This window comes from Silene latifolia, chromosome Y (assembly GCF_048544455.1).
Source record: "Silene latifolia isolate original U9 population chromosome Y, ASM4854445v1, whole genome shotgun sequence".
In the NCBI taxonomy this organism is placed as follows: domain Eukaryota; kingdom Viridiplantae; phylum Streptophyta; class Magnoliopsida; order Caryophyllales; family Caryophyllaceae; genus Silene; species Silene latifolia.
The window spans coordinates 433,851,399-433,869,122 of NC_133538.1; the positions used below are offsets into that span (position 1 = coordinate 433,851,399).

The 17,724-nt window shown below is 37.3% G+C and overlaps 1 long non-coding RNA gene across 1 annotated transcript; it reads right to left on the minus strand.

Annotated features, from left to right (window-relative positions):
- Nucleotides 1-14,349: 14,349 nt before the first annotated feature.
- Nucleotides 14,350-15,971, minus strand: LOC141626753 (uncharacterized). Its single transcript, XR_012536339.1, has 2 exons — nucleotides 15,204-15,971; nucleotides 14,350-15,144 (listed from the first exon to the last, which is right to left on the minus strand). It is a non-coding gene; the product is annotated as an uncharacterized LOC141626753 (long non-coding RNA).
- Nucleotides 15,972-17,724: the final 1,753 nt, after the last annotated feature.

Below are 17,724 nucleotides of genomic sequence, written 5' to 3' on the forward strand. Positions count from 1 at the left end.
TGCTGTAAAACGGTAGAATTAATGATTTAGCTTTAAAGTTGTCAAAAGGATTAGGACGTGATGGGAATAGGATAAGTGCATTATTAGTGGGTTGGTTATTGGTTATGTAATAATTGTACATAATTATATTATGTAGGTTATGAATTTGTAAAGGATCAATTTTGATTGCTTGTATGACTCGTGTGACTCGAAAATTTGTGAAAAGGTAGGAAACTACTCAATTGAATGTTATTCTTATTATAGTTACTTGTTTGGCTTGTTGGATTAATAGATTGGATATGGCATGGATATTATTGGCATTGATCTATTATATTGGTATAACTGAATTTTATTCTACTAGGAGTTTCTGTCTTGATGATTGTATTCTTATTTCATGAGTACTATGTATATTGTTGGCTTATCGATCACTGTTATACAGGTTTCTATTAATATTGTTGTTGGAATTGGGAGATGAGTATTGTATAGGCCAGACACGGGGATGTGGAGGGGTCGTGGACCTGAGGAGGGACTATGTGTCTGGACTGTGCGTCCTTAAGACTGTGTGTCTTGGTGTGGACTCTGTGTCCAGGTGCATCCAGAGTGTGTGTCTGAGGAGGGACTGTCTGTTCATTAGAATGTGTGTCTTGGAGTAGACTGTGTGTCCCGAAGTGGCTGTGTGCCTTTGGTTGTGATGTATATTGTGTAACATTGTTTATTGCAGGTTGCATTGTTCTTATTCATTGTTTAGATTTCTACTCAACCGTTTTGTTGACCGTGTATTCGTTAAACACCTGTGATGAACCAATTATTGGGGAGCAGATTGACTGACAGGTACTTGAGTTAGCTGACTTGGGAGCTCATGGGGATGCGTGAGGATTTCGGCCAGTCTACCTAGAAGTCTAGATCACATAGTTTTAATATTTCAGTTTATTTAATTCCGCTGCGAGTTGTAATTAATTTTATTTTAAGTTTATTTAGTTTGGGTTAAATTGTAATAGAACTTGTATTCGCTAAATTTTAATTTAAAGTACTTTAATTTGTTGTACTTTGTTATTCAGTACCTCGGGCAACCGAGATGGTAACGCTCTCAATTACTTGGGAGGCCTAGCTGAAGGCTCCTGAATTAATGGGGGTGTTACAGCTTTTACATGCGTTGCTAGTTTATTGCGGCGCTTTAATAACACGGCTACTGCATGATTGTAACGCCTCAATAATCGTGGCCCTTTTTTGATCTTATACCGACGCTAATAAAAAGCGTCACTAAGGGGTTAGCGGCACGCTCTAAGCCGGCTCTTTTTGAAGCGTCGATATAGGTATCTGTGTCGCTATTTAGCGTTGCTAAAGCCATAATAAAGCGTCGCAAAAACCCGATTTTCTAGTAGTGTTGTGCACACCTCTCTGGGCTGTCTCAACAGAGGAGAACCATAGAAGCGAGTCTGTGATCAACAGACCCAAAATTGAGTTCAAATCACATCGATTCCCCAAACATTAATTTTGTAATGGTGTATGTCATTGCAAAATGCCAACCATGAAAAATTAAAAATTGTATTCCGTAGTTATTATTGGGCATGAGTTTTATCGTTTTTGTAATGACTTGTTTTTGATCGTAAATTTATCATCATTTGTAATGAGTAAGAGGGTATTTCTTTGATTACTAGTTTTAGTCCCGTGAAAATAAAAACGCACATGCTGCTTTTAAAAAAATGCAAACAAAATAAAAAGTTGTGTTATATATAAGCAGATAATTTTATTTTATTTTACATTTTGTAATTTTGTTTCATTAAACAAAATATGGATGACGGAGGGCTATAATTAATTTTATGAAAAAAAAATTAAATTATATAAATTAGACTTCAAAATACATAAATTTTATATTTTTATTGTGAACATTAAAGCTGTGCATAATCAGAATTTATAAGGTGAATATTAGTATAATAATTATAAGTGAAGTTTGATTAATCAAACTATATAAATAAAGTGTGCTTAAGTAAATGGGTAGATATTTAAGGGGGTGTTTGGTTGGGGGGTATGGAATGGAATGGAATGGATATCACCGATCCAAGTATTTGGTTGGCCACTTTTGGAATGGATTTAGAAACCCAAGGGTTTCTCAATCCACCCCAATCCCTTGGAATCCCATACTCTACCCCTCCCCCAAGTTTCTAAATCCAATCCCCCCTAGATACAAAACCTAAAATTAAGAAAGAAAGAAAAAAACCCAAATTGCTGCTGCTGTTCTACTCTACGTAAGTCTTCATCTTCTACTTTCATAATATTTTTTTTTGCTTTTATAAAAAAATTTGCTTGTGATTGTTCATAGGTATACATAATTCGTTGCAATAATACATGTGTCAATTGCTTTAGACGATATTTACGGATAGAAATAGTATTGAAAATATGAAGAGGGATGGATGTTGGTAATATTATTAGGCGTCGGATTCTTTCCCCTCCTTAGGTATTTTGAGTAGATAGATTAGATTGAGGCGTTTCAATTCTTTTTTGTATTTCAGGTGTAGTGATATTGTTGGTGGTAAAAAGGGGTTACAAATTCTGTAATTTACAGCTACAAGTTTAACTAGTGATTTACAGCTACAAGTTTATACGAGGACATTTCAAAGATAATTATATTTCCCACCCAAGTCCAAGTCCCACCCTTTCTTCGAGCCCTGTTAATGACCAAATTTAAGATATAAATTGCCCTTTCTTTGAACCTTGTCACTGATCGAGCTTAAAGATACAAAATAAGTGTCTAGCTTGCAGACGAGTACACTAATAAAGCTCAGAATTTAGTAGACAATGAGGGAGTACCAAGCACCTACTCCACCCAACCACCACCCTTGATGTCGTTTCGGATACGGGTAGGACACTCGGACACTTCATTTTAAACCAACAAACATGAATTTTTTTAATAAACTAGATGAATCCGACACTTGACACGTACCCGTGTCCAATACTTGTGATGGAGTCCGAGCAACATAGTATTGGATTACTTAGGTAACTAGAGTTGAATGGTAACATTATTCTGTTGCGGTTCTTGGCTTCTTTGATTTGTTTAATAAGCTTCTTTGATCTGTTTAAGCACTTGGTTTACATGAACCATGACTCCGTGAGCATCTATTTGTTCTTGTTTATAGCTTATCCATGCTTTACTTTTGTTTTTTTTTTATGTCTTATATGATGGAATTTATAAAGATTTGACAAGTTATATCTTTTTCTGAGTTCTCTTCGCTGCAAGGGGGCCTCTTGTTAGTGGTAGATGTTTTTAGTTTATAAATATTTGACAAGTTATAGCTTAAGACGGATAGTGACCGTCTTAAATGAGAAATTGTGTTTGAATGTGGTCCGGCTAAAAAGGAAGAAAACTTTATTAACTTTAGAAAGTAGTGCTACTGTTCTGGTTCCTTCATAGAATAAGACGGTCTTATATCGTAGAACAATACAGATTTGTAAAAGAACTATCCTTGTGAGACGGTCTCACCCCAAAAAATACTGATTTTCTTATAATACTTCTGGGTCCTTTAGAAATTTATAGTAGTAGTAACATCGTAAATGGCCCTTTCGACTGAATTTTTAATGGGTGCTCATATATATATATATATATATATAAATAAATGAAGTGTGATCTTATTTGGTTTTTCACAGAAATGTTTTCTTCTCAATTGACTTTGATAAGGAGGAGGAAGAAGAAGCATGTTGAGTTGTTATTGACAATTATGGTTGTTATTAATATAGTCACTGTTCTATATTTGGTATTGTGTATGATGGGTGTGGCTATTCATAAAATTGAGCGCCCACGATATAGTAAAGATGAGAAAAGATTTCTTAGGCGAAAACACTTGTATACACTTACTAAGCATAGCGATATAATTTGTAAGAGTGAACTTCGTGTCAATCGGAGAACTTTTTATGTACTTTGTGAAATGGTCAGAGATATTGGAGATTTAAGTGGAACTAGAAATATGTCACTAGAAGAAATTGTTGCCATGTTTTTGTATACATTGGCACATCATTTCAAAAATAGGACAATTGGAAACCAAGGTATCGAACGAGGAAGGGTTCCATTGCTATGAATGTATTAGGTGTATGTAATCCTTTTTTGGAGTTTATATATGTACAACCTGGTTGGGAAGGATCTGCGCATGATGGTCGTGTCCTTCGAGATGCTATTAGTAAACCTCATGGTTTAAAGGTTCCTCAAGGTAATAACAATAGAAAAAAAATGTCTCTCATCAGTTGTACTAAAAATTTACAATTTAAATAACTTTTTGTTTTAAATTTGAAGGTTTCTATTACTTGGTTGATGCGGGATATACAAATTGTCAGGGTTTTTTAGCACCATATAGAGGCCACAGATATCACCTGAAGGAGTGGGGGGATCGACAACCAATTAGTGCCGAGGAGTATTTCAACATGAAACATTCTAAAGCTAGAAATGTTATTGAAAGATGTTTTGGATTATTAAAAGGGAGATGGGGCATTCTTAGGTCCCCTTCTTTCTATTCGATACGCACACAAGGTCGTATAGTTCAGGCTTGCTCCTTGCTACATAACCTCATTCGAAAATATATGCCAACTGATTATACGATATATGAGGATTTAGATGACGATGAAGATGAAGAAAGTAGTGATGATGATGATGATTCTGATGATGAAGATGAATATATTACTTTGATAGAGACATCCGACGCATGGACTAATTATCGCAACACGTTAGCGCAAAATATGTATAACACTTGGAGAGCTAGGCGTAATCAAAATGCATAATTTGTTTCGGAGTTTCTTTTTTAATATGTATTCTGTAATTTGTTTTTGTGTTTCATTGACTTTCCGAATGTTTTTTCTATAGAAAAACTTATGTTATATATATTATTTATATGACAATGGGATGAAATAACTTTATTTAATAGCTGTTTTCCTTATTGACATTGTTTTGTATATAGCATGGAAATTGGGCAGGCATCTCAAAGCGGAAGGGGAAAAAATAAGCGCATTTGGACTAAACTGGAAGAAGAACATCTAATTGATGGACTACTAGAACTGAATAATGATCCAGAATGGAAAGCAGATGGTAGTTTCAAGAATGGTTTTAAGAATAAGTTGGAGGATATGTTGAATAAAAAATTTCCAGGATGTGGCTTAAAAGCGGTTCCTCACATTGAATCAAAAATTAAATGGTTCAAGGACAAATACAATGCGCTTACAGAGATGTTTCGCACTTCTGGTTTTTCCTGGGATGAGGAGAAATATATGATACAGTGTGAAAGACAATCATATGAAGATTTTTGCAAGGTAATGCACTTTCTCAACCTCTCTTGCTCCATTTCTTATGATTTTTTTGTTTGACAAGTTAAATTGATCTCTACATTATTGTTGTAGCAAAACAAAAGTGCTCAAGGATTATGGAACGTTCCATTTCCACACTTTGATAAATTGGCAATTATATATGGTCCTGATCGAGCTACTGGAACTAATTCCGAGACTTTCTTCCAAGCGGTGGATAACCAACAAAATGAGGCCGTTGACTTAAGTAAGGATGAAAGTGACGAAGACGACAATATTGATGATGATGAGCCACTTTATATTCCTACTCAATCTAATCCAAGTGAGCCGTCTTCAAAGAAAGCAAAGACCGGGAAAATTTCAACGGATTATAAGAAACAAAAAATAAAGAAGAGAAAGATGCCAGAGGTTGTGGATTTGACTACGTCTTTCAAAGATATGTCTTCAAACCTTTCCGGATTTATGAATGGAATGAATGTTCATATGTCTACTATTGCAAATGCATTATCAACCACTCAGCGACATGAACAAGCCATCATGGTTCGTGAACAAGAGTTTGAAGACCAAAAGAAAAATTTAATAAATGAGCTACTTGGTGTACAAGGGTTGACTAGATTTGAAGCATTATTAGCTGCACAAAAATTGGCATCTAATCCCAGTGATCTCTCTCTTTTTTACCAGAGTCCCGATGAAGCATGGAAGAGAGAGTTTGTTATGAACCTCATTCATCCGCTTTTATCTCGAAATGGGAACATTTAATTTGTTTTGTTTGATGTTTAGACTTACGAGTATTTTTCGTGAAACATTTTTTATGCGTTTTTTTATTTAACAATATTTTTATTTTGGACGCTTAATATTGGTATGAATAATTTGGATTGTTCTTTGGCTATAATTTTTCGTTAGTAAGTTATAGTTAATGAAAAAAAATGTACATCTCTTTTTATAATTTAATAAAATTAGCTATTATGAATAGAGAAAAAAATGGATACTGAATCCATTCCAAGTGTGAACCAAACACCATGAATGACATTTACAATCCATTACAAAATTGAACCAAACAAGTGTTAAAAGGTATGGGGTTCTAACTCCATTCCACCCTGGATTCTCATTCCAATCCATTCCATTCCCACACTTTGAACCAAACAACCTCTAAGTGATGGGGTCATGAGTTTCTTTTAATCCTCAAATCAATCAACCAATCACAATCCTCAAAAAAACTTCCCTTTTATAGGGTATTTTCAATTTGATGATGTATAACTAGATTTGGTTATTAACTCCATGGAGTAAAGTAGTGGTAGTAGTAAAGTAATGGAGTTTTGGGTAGAAAAATGAGAGTGTGTTTTGAGAAATACACAATTCTTGCTTAACTTTAACAACCACCAAAGAGCAAAGGAGATTCGCAGGGCCAAACGCCAACCTAATCATTTTTCTCTCTACTCATTTTTAGAATATTATGCATTATTTTAAAATTGTTTTTTATTAAGTATTTAACTATATTTACTTTGCCAAGACGTAGTTATATTGATGCATGAATATGACTCTAAATTTCTTCGTACTAGAAAAGTTCCTGCGTAATTTTCAACAATGATGATATCCTTTATTAGTGATTTGGATCTGCCTTGTTTTGGTTTGGATTATGGTGTAAGGCAGCGTGCATTTGACAGTCTGTTTAACTAATGCCCTGTTTTTTTGGATTTCTAAGAGTTGAACTTAACTGAACTGAATTTATAAGTGCTGAACTGAACTTATAGGAGCTGAACTGAACTGAACTTATAAAAGCTGAACTGAACTTATAAAAACTGAACTGAACTTATAAGAGATGAACTAAACTGAACTTATAAGAACTTAACTTTTAACTTTTCTGAACAAAATGGACCTCAACTTAAATGAACTCAATTTAATTCAACTTTATTATTTTTATTTTTATTTTTATTTAGAGATAACATTTTATATATATGGAAGGGTTGTAGAAGTGGCGGTGTAAATGGTGGCCGACGGTGGGAGTAGCGGCCGACGTTGAGAGTTGTGCCGACGGGGGAAATGTGAAAGGCGAAGGAAGTAGAGTGTTTGTGGTGGGTTTGTGGTGGGAGGGTATGAAATTGTTTTAGTATGGTAGAAAAATAGGAAAGCGCGCTTGAGAGGACTTTAATTGGTTAGTTCGCACCGTAAATCAGTTCGCACGGCATCCCGCCCCTATATATATATATATATATATATATATATATATATATATATATATATATATATATATATGATTTAGGATCCGGTGAGAACGATCACTCGGTGAGAACGCACTATATACATTAGAAGAGATATATTTACAAGTGGGCAACCTTTTTTTTTTTTTTTTTTTTTTTTTACCAAAGCTCAGATACACTCTTGACTATAGTAGGTACACTTTTTACCATAATTCTATATACACTTTTTAATAATATAGATACACTTTTTTTTTAATTTTTTTTTACCAAATCTCAGATACACTTTTGATTATCGTAGGTACACTTTTTACCAGAATTCTATATACACCTTTTAATGATATAGATACACTTTTATGTTTTTTTTTTTTTTTTTACCAAATCTCAGATACACTTTTGACTATTGTAGGTACACTTTTTACCATAATTCTATATACACTTTTTAATAATATAGATACAGTTTTATTTTTTTAAAGTTTTTTTTTTACCAAATCTTAGATACACTTTTGACTATCGTAGGTACACTTTTTACCATAATTTTATATACACTTTTTAATAATGTAGATACATTTTTTTTCTTTTTACCAATTCTCAGATACGCTTTAGACTATCGTAGGTACGCTTTTTATCTGAATTCTATATACACTTTTTAAGAATATAGATACACTTTTTTTTATCGTAGGTACACTTTTAAACCGAATTCTATACACACTTTTTTTTTTTACCAAATCTCAGATACACTTTATAACATCGTAAGTTCACCTTTTACATGAGTTCTAGATACGTTATTTAACATTGTAGATACATTTTTTTTCAATTTAGCCTATCATAGTACTTTTTTTACATTTATTTTAGATACAATTTATAACAATAATTTTTCAATCCTAGATACACTTTTTCACACATATAAATTAACGTATCTCATAATATAATTGATGTATCTAATAATATTTTTAATGTTATTAAGTACAGTTATACCCCTAATTACTAATTAATTTATCTCAAAATTCACTTCTCTTGTTCCTTTAACTTATATTCAGATTCAAGTTGTCATGCAACATTGCTGGAAGTGTTCATCAATATTCTGTAAACATGGCAACACGAAATTGCAAGCAAACTTAACAAAGAGTGTTAATTTTACTTCAAATTGTTGGAAATAGGGGCTAATGTGGGGCTTTCCTATTTTCTTGGGCCAGAGTTGTTTGTCTTGTTTTGGACTGAAGGTAGTGCTATTAGTGGGGCTTGTGTATAGTGGGCTGTCCACCTAACTTTTAATGCTCCACTTATCGGTGGGCATGTGAAGTGGTGTCCACCTAATCGTTATTGCTCCACTAATCGCTGGGTGGGTGGGTTGTCCACCTAATTGCTTATTGCTCCACTAATCGGTGGGTGTCCACCTTCTGCTTTTTGCTCCACTTATCGGTGGGTCGTGAAGTGGGCCGTGTTTGGAAGCCTTGTTGATCTATTCCTATAAATAGATCAAACACTCCTTACTCCAAATACACAACAACATCTTCTCTTCTCTTCTTCTCTTCTATTCTCCTCTCTAATTTCTGGGTAAAGAAATACTTTCTATCGTTCCAAGTCTCACAGCCCGAGTGGGCGAAACGAGTTGGAGACTGTAGTGTTATCCTTGGGAACTACCGGCACTAGCCGATCGCCACCACGGTCGTGCACGAATATAGTTTTCAAGGCGGTGGCTCCTTACCACGACTACTAATCGGGTTATTTCTATTCTCGGTTTTCTTGCTTTTCATTGTTACTTCTTCGATTACACCAACAATTTGAAAACTATATATCTGTTGTTGTTTGTTGCTGTAACAATGTCGTCTGTTTTAGCGAAAACCCTTCCTGACTTGACTAAACTTGAGAAACTGAACGGTCATAATTATAAGCGTTGGTCACAAAAAAAACTGCCGATGTTTTTCAACAACCGGAAATTGATTATGTGTTGTTTAGTGACCCGCCGCTCTCACATTTATCAGTCGTTGTTATTCTTGACACCGTAGAGAACTCACCCCGCCTAAATCGCTTGTTAAGTCAAACGAAGAGGATATTAAGAAATATGATAAGGACAATAAACTTGTTAGATGCCAGCTACTAAACAACATGTCTGACACCCTCTTTGACCTGTTTATGGTTCATAAGTCTGCTAAAACCATATGGGAATTGCTAGAGAAAAAATATGGGGCTGACGATGCGGGTAAAAAGAAATATGTTGTGGGAAAGTGGCTACAATTTCGATGGTTGACGGAAACCCATCATGGAACAAGTTCATATTTATGAGAACCTTTGTCTTGATGTTGTTAATGAGGGTATGAAATTAGATAACATTTTTGTGGCTAATGTCTTTGTTAGAGAAATTCCCTCCTCCTGGTCGACTATAGGAACCACCTTAAACATAAGAAAAAAGACCTGTCTCTCCAAGAACTAGTAGGACACATGAGGACCGAAGAGGCAAATCGCCTTAAAGACAAACTCATTAGTCAACTGTAAAACAGAACCGATCTTTTGATGCTAATCTGGTTGAGTCTGGTGGTCCGTCTTATACTGAGAAGTTCAAGGGTAAGGGTAAGGCTAAGGTTGGTCAGGGTAAGAACCAGGGTCAGGCCAAGAAGAATGGTCCAGGGAAGCACACCAAACCGGTTCCTAAGATTCGAAACTCGCTAAGGGTCCTTTTTGTCTGCTATGTTTGCGGAAAACCTGGGCACAAAGCCTACCAATGCTCCGAAAAGAAAACTAATGAAGCCAATGTCAGAATCGATGACATCATTGCCTTGTGGTTGTGGAAGCTAATATGGTGGGTAATGTTCTTGAATGGGTCTTGGACACTGGCGCTTCCCGACACCTCTGTGCTGATAAGGGGTTATTTACTGAGTTCGAGGAAGTAGCTGATGGGGGTTGTGTTTTTATGGGTAACTCTTCATCCGCACCGATCAAAGGCAAAGGCAAGATCTTTCTCAAACTCACCTCAGGGAAAACACTTGCTTTAAATAATGTTTTGTTTGTTCCCTCGTTACGTCGAAACCTTGTGTTCAGTGCCTTATTAAACAAAGTCGGGTTGAAGCTTGTGTTTGAGGCCGACAAGGTGGTAATGTCGCGTAATGGGGAATTTGTGGGCAAGGGTTATCCGTCATGGGGGGGTCTTTTTGTGTTGAACTCGATTCAGTTTTTAATAATATTGCATCTACTTCGCTTATATCGCGAGTCTATTGATGTTTGGCATGGTAGATTAGGTCATGTGAATGTTGACTATATTAAAAAACTTAGAACTATGAGTTTAATTCCAAGTTTGACGAGTCAAGAATTCTCTAAATGTGTTAGCTGTGTTGAAGCTAAATTCACAAAGAAACCTAGTAAACCTGTCACAACTAGGAATACGAGTCTTCTTGAGTTAATTCACTCCGACCTAGCTGACTTCAAAAATATTGCAAGTAGAGGTGGAAAGAATTATTATGTCACCTTTATAGACGATTGTTCAAGGTACACCCGTGTCTATCTCGCTTAAGGCTAAAGATGAAGCGAAACAATCGTTTATAAATTTTAAAAATGAAGTCGAAAATCAACTCGACAAGAAAATTAAAAGGGTAAGGTCTGATAGAGGTGGTGAGTATAAATCTACTTATCTAGCCGACTTTTGTCTTTAAATGGTTTAATACATGAGACTAGTCCACCTTACTTACCTCGAGTCTAACGGTGTAGTCGAACGGAAAAATAGAACCTTAAAAGAGATGATGAATGCTATGCTTTTAAGTTCGCCTATCTCGACGACATGTGGGGGAAGCAATACTTTCTGCTTGTCACATTCTTAACCGTGTACCTCATAAGAAAATTGACAAGACACCCTATGAGATGTGGAAGGGCTATCCTCCTAACCTAAGTTACCTTAGAGTGGGGGGTGTTTAGCTAAAGTGGGCTTACCTGATTTTAGGAGACCTACTGTTGGACCAAAGACCTATGATTGTGTTTTTATAGGTTATGCTCAAAATAGTTCTGCTTATAGATTCATGTCTTTAAGTGATCGTTCTATATCTGAAGCTAGAGATGCTGTGTTTTTTGAGCATGTTTTTCCATTACAGAAGAATGTTGATTCATCTCCTAGTTTACCTTTTACATCTGTTGATATCTCTTCACATGCTAGTAGTAGCTCTTCTAGTGATCATGATGCTTGAACCTAGAAGGACTAAGAGACCTAGATGTCCAAAGAACTTTGGAGCCGATTTTGTTTCAACTTTGTTTGTCTCAACATGGATACACTTTGTGTGTGCTAGTGATGAATTTGTTTCAACCTTTTTAATAGAAGATGACCCAAAAACGTATAGTGAGGCAATGAAATCCATTGATGCTAATTTTTGGAAAGATGCTATTAAAAATGAACTTGACTCTATTATGTCAAATCAAACTTGGAAGTTGAGTGACTTACCTAAAGGTAGTAAACCCATTACAAGTAAATGGATCTTTAAAAGGAAAATGAGACCTGACGGTACAATAGAGAGGTTCAAAGCTAGACTTGTAGTTAGAGGCTTTACACAAAAGAAGGGTATTGATTATTTTGATACTTACTCTCCTGTGACCAAAATCTCGACTATTAGGACTCTTGTCGCCTTAGCTGCTATTCATAACCTTATTATACATCAGATGGATGTTAAAACTGCTTTTTTGAATGGTGAACTAAGGGAAGAGATCTACATGTCTCAACTCAAGGGTTTGTGATTGAGGGTCAAGAGAGTAAAGTGTGTAAACCGAACAAGTCTCTTTATGGATCAAACAAGCACCTAAACAAAGGGTATGAGAAATTTAACAACACTTTAATAAGTAATGGCTATGAGGTTAACCATTCTGATTCATGTGTTTATTCAAAGGTAATAGAATCTGATTGTGTGCTCATATGCCTTTATGTTGATGACATGTTAATACTTGGTAATAATTTAGAGGTAATAATTAGAACCAAAGATTTTTTGTCATCACAATTTGAGATGAAGGACTTAGGAGAAGCTGATGTTATCCTAGGAGTTAAGGTCATCCGAAACTCCAATGGAATCTGTCTAAGTCAATCTCATTATGTTGAAAAAGTGTTGAAAAAGTTTAATCGCTTTGATGATGTGCCTCGCGAGAACACCCTATGATCCTAGTGTAGCATTGTGTAAAAACTTGGGCAAGAGTGTTTCCCAAGAAGAGTATGCTAAAATCCTAGGTAGTGTGATGTTTTTAATGAACTCGTACTTTCGACCGATATTGCTTATGCGCTTAGTAGATCGAGTCGTTATACACATAACCCTAGCAATGAACACTGGAATGCTCTTCGTCGTTTACTAAAATACCTGAAAGGAACCATTGACTTATGTTTGCATTATAGTAAATTTCCCCGTTGTGTTAGAGGGATACTTGATGCTAATCGGGTTGCAGTAACGACGAGATCTGTTCTACTAGTGGTTATGTCTTTACCATGGGTGGAGGTGCTATATCGTGGAAGTCTTCTAAACAGGACTTGATTGCACGCCTCTACCATGGAATCTGAGTTCATAGCTCTTGAGTTGGCGGGGTGGCAAGAGGTCAAATGGTTGAAAAACCTTTTAGCCGATATACCAAGATGGGGCGGATGGCTAACACCGGTCTCCCCGCACGTGACTCGCAGCAAAGAATTGGTGTTGCAAAGAATAAGGTCTACAATTCAAAAAGAGACATATTCGAATAAGACACGCTGCAGTTAAACAACTCCAAAACAATGGAGTGATTGCTTTGGACTATGTGAAGTCCGAAAACAATCTTGCCGATCCCTTTACTAAAGGGTCAAGCTAGGAGACTAGTCGTTGATACGTCGAGGGGAATGGGGCTTAAGTCCATAGGTCAAGAGTGAGACTTGACTAGGTCTAAAGCTTCTATTCCTATGACGTTGTATGATTCATAGCCTTAATGGTGGTGCTTTTGAGACGCACTTGATGAATCATACACCAGGTTGGACTTAGGTCCTTAATGACTCATGTGAGAAGTGCTATTGAGAAGCACTTGAGTCACCTACGAGGTGTAACGATCATTAGACCGTGAGAAGTCTTCCAACACATCTATCGATCACGAGGTAAACGCATAACTCTAAAAGAGTGCGTTGCACTTTTGCGAACGATCTTAATCAAGGTATGATATGTGTTGTGGGGGTATCGACCAAGCTCACCAGGAATTCAAATCGCAAGATATTCTCTAATTGTAAGTAAGTTGTTTCCTCATTTCACTAAAGTGTCAATTCAAATCGAAAGATATTGATACCTAAGATCCAATCCTTCCTTTACCCGCAATTCTTCTTTCTTTTCTCACGCCCTAGTGGGGGATTGTTGGAAATAGGGGCTAATGTGGGGCTTTCCTATTTTCTTGGGCCGAGTTGTTTGTCTTGTTTTGGATCAAGGTAGTGCTATTAGTGGGGCTTGTGTATAGTGGGTCATTCCACCTAACTTTTAATGCTCCACTTATCAAAGTGAAGTGGGTCATCCCACCTAATCGTATTGCTCCACTAATCGGTGGGCATGGGTTGTCCACCTAATGCTTATTGCTCCACTAATCAAGGGCTGTCCACCTTCATTTTTGCTCCACTTATCGCCGGGTCAGTGAAGTGGGCGTGTTTGAAAGCCTTGTTGATCTATTCCTATAAATAGATCAAACACTCCTTACTCCAAATACACAACAACATCTTCTCTTCTCTTCTTCTCTTCTATTCTCCTCTCTAATTTCTGGGTAAAGAAATACTTTCTATCGTTCCAAGTCTCACAGCCCGAGCGGGCGAAACGAGTTGAGATCAGAAGTGTTATCCTTGGGAACTACCTAAGACTAATGATCGCCACCACTACTGCATTCTTAATATAGTTTTCAAGGCAGTGGCTCCCTTACCACGGCACTACTAATCGGGTTATTTCTATTCTGGTTTTCTTGCTTTTCATTGTTACTTCTTCGATTACACCAACACAAATCACATCAGTAAAACGAAAATCATTAGCTAAATAAAAAAAAATCACAATGTACATTTCTGTCACAAAATCAACGAGAATCAAACAATGTACTTTCGCCGTCGCTAAAGCCGGAGATTGATCTTGATGGACTTGCTCCTAAAGCTCCTATCATCGCACACATGCTCCACCACTAGCACTACCCTATTCGGACGACAGCGCCTGAGTACTTGTTCTCCAACTCAGACGACTTTGGCGATGCCGGAAACACCGCTGATTGCAACCAAATTGCCAATTAAATAGGAGTAATTACCTTTCACTGATCGTCAAAATCAACCTTAAAACGTCGTTGTGTAGATACATAGCCGGCGCAACCATTGAACACCACGAGCCCAACAATTCAGATTCGGAAAACCCAGATCCCGATTATCCTGTGAGATTAATAGAGATGTACTGTATTTGAATGTAGGACTTGATCGCCTTATCATTATATGTTACTTTTGCGTAATCTCTCAGACTTGTAAATAAATGGGAATGTTCGGGAATACTCTGTACATGTTTTCTTTGCTTCTCCACCTTTCTGGCTTCACTAGCGTGTTTGATCATGTGTCACGAAGTTCGTTAGATGTCTCTGCTGGTCAGTTATGTGATGCTTGTAACATAACTACTCCGTAGTTTTTTATTCTTTGATGCTTGGTATTAATGATAGTATATACTGCTGACAGTGCTGACTCCTGATCTTAGTGACCTCTTGTGGACTTGTGGTTTATCTGTTGAAGCTCGCAGAGAGCGTGTATAGCGTCAGCCTTCATGTAACTTTGTGATATGTAGCAGGTGTGATGAGTGTGTCGTCAGTAGCTGTTTTCATTATCTGTGAATCTCACTTCTTAAAGTCTGATCCCTTAGGTTCACTCTCCTTACATGCCTTAGTTGTCTAACTATATTCAATTTGCTCATAAGTTCCAGTGCATCTTAGTGGTGAGTGGTGAGTCGGTGAGTCGGTGACATAGTGCTGCTTAAAATAAGTTCCAGATCCCGATTATCCTACTTCCTCAACCACCCTATCTCCACCATCCTCATCACCAATCAACTCAAACCCATTCTATATAACTTCCGGCATCAGAGGTGTTCGCTAATGGTTCGCCGGCGATGCTGGTTATCGCCGTTAACGCCGTCGAGATTATATGAGTGGTGAGGGGAAAATAAGGGTGTTTAGAGTTTTTGAAAAATTAGGGAAAGTTGGGGTGGTAGGAAAGAAATTAGACGGCGTTTGGTGGTTGCCGGCGGGGTGTGGGTGTGGGTGTGGGTGTGGGGTGGTGGAGGAAGATGATTCGGGAGAAAATAAGTTCGCGTCGTAGGCCGGAGTTACATTGAGTGTGGCGCCAGCGTAGTGAGAGCCTTTGGGTGGCGACGGCGAACGACGGTGGCGGAGTTGGTGATGGGTGTGTTAGAGACGACGGTGACAGAGACGGTCACAGTTTCATGGAGATGAGATATGTGAATTGATGTCAGGGAGTGGAGATGAAAATTGTTGTTTCTCACGTAGGCGTGGATTTATTTGGGTAAGTTATAAAGGTGTTTTCACTTTTTGCACCGGATCCTAACTCTATATATATATATATATATATATATATATATATATATATATATTAAAAGGTCAGTCACGAAATAAAGATTTTGTTTAACCGTATTTAACTACTCTATACGGCCGTCAGATTACATTACGCTGTTATTTTAAATCTTAGCCACACACGTGACACACCCCCACGCCTTAAACATTCATCCCTATCCTTCTACTGCCTACACAAAACTCCCGCAACCACACCACCACCACTACCGTTACCCCCAGAGCACCAACGTACAGATCTTGCCGACGTAGCTCCAAGGCCATCATCGTCGGTGCCATTCTTATTCATCTCTCCTTTTCCTTCGGCATAGTCCTTATCATTGCCCATATCGAGATAGTCAAAGGTGAAGTTGATGGTGGTTTTGTTGAGCTTTTCCGATCGATTTAATGGTGGAAAGGGAGTGTGATAAAGGTTTTGTGAAGGATGAAGCATTGGTTGTCATTGTTCGATTAAGAACTTGACATCATTGATGTTGATAAAATCGATTTGTTCGAGTATTGGTCCAAGACACTGCCTCTGACGCTGGGCTGCTCGACGGTGGTCGAAGGACTGTAGGGGAGGTGCCGACTAGAGGAGTGCAGGGGTGCGAGCTTGGAGACGGAGATGGAGACGATGCTGGTGTTACTAGTTCATTCCTGTTTTATTTATTAATTATCTAATTTCTGATTAGATAATTAATCAGAAACTGAGGTTATAGTTATGATATTTAACTTCTAATAGAGCTTTGTTAAGAGAACTTTGGCACTTGACATTTTTGATGTAACAAAAAGACACCCAGAATACAGCTGCTTTAAAGCTTGCTTGCCTCATCATCGAGTAACAGGAGGCCTTGGTATGGCAACTTCATCAGTGCACCTGTTTGCGGCCTTCCTTTTTCAAAAAACTTTGAAGTTTTCTTGATATACTTAATACTTTGCATTTCTCGTCTTACTGTCTTTTTATCTGTCTGAGACCTCTGAGTGTGAACTCTGTATACTAGAATTGCATGCACATACTATGAAGAATGAATATATTATGTTAAGGAATTTCAGAAGCGATTTGGTTAACCATGGCGAAAACAAAAAACAGGAGCGGAAATTACAAAATGTATAAACGAAAGCTGTTTGGTTGACGTAATTTTGGTAAACTGTAGGAATTGAATCAGAAATATTCAGAACTGGCAACAGTGTTATTGCAGATGAGCTTAATGTCACATTCTGATTGTTTCATCGCAGTTTGAGGAGCAACGAGATCAAGTATCGAGAACAAATTTTGCGGGTTGTTTTCCTTGATACGTAACGTCCTAGCGCGGTAAGGTCATCGATCTCTACAACTTTATTAGTCGATTTTTTATGCATTTAGTTTTAATTACGCTTTTGAAGCGCTATCCGTTTTCGATTATCATCCCGAATTTTATATCAGACGTACAATTATTGCGGATGGGCAAAATGGTCTAACTAGGTTTAATGTAGGTCTTGGAAAAGCTCAAGAGGCGGTTAGCGGAGGCGGATCGCAAAAGCTTGAAACACGCCGAAAACCTCAAGAGGAAGCGGCTGGCCCTCGAATTGCGTGGCGAAGGTCTTGTCATTGATGAATAAGTTCGAGAACAAGTCAAGTAAATAACTACCGGCAATCTGGTGAGAGCGATTGTGCCGTGACAATCTCTGGTTATGATCACAAAGTGGTTCAAAGAAGCAAAGTGATGAGGAGATACTCACCGATTATTGAAGC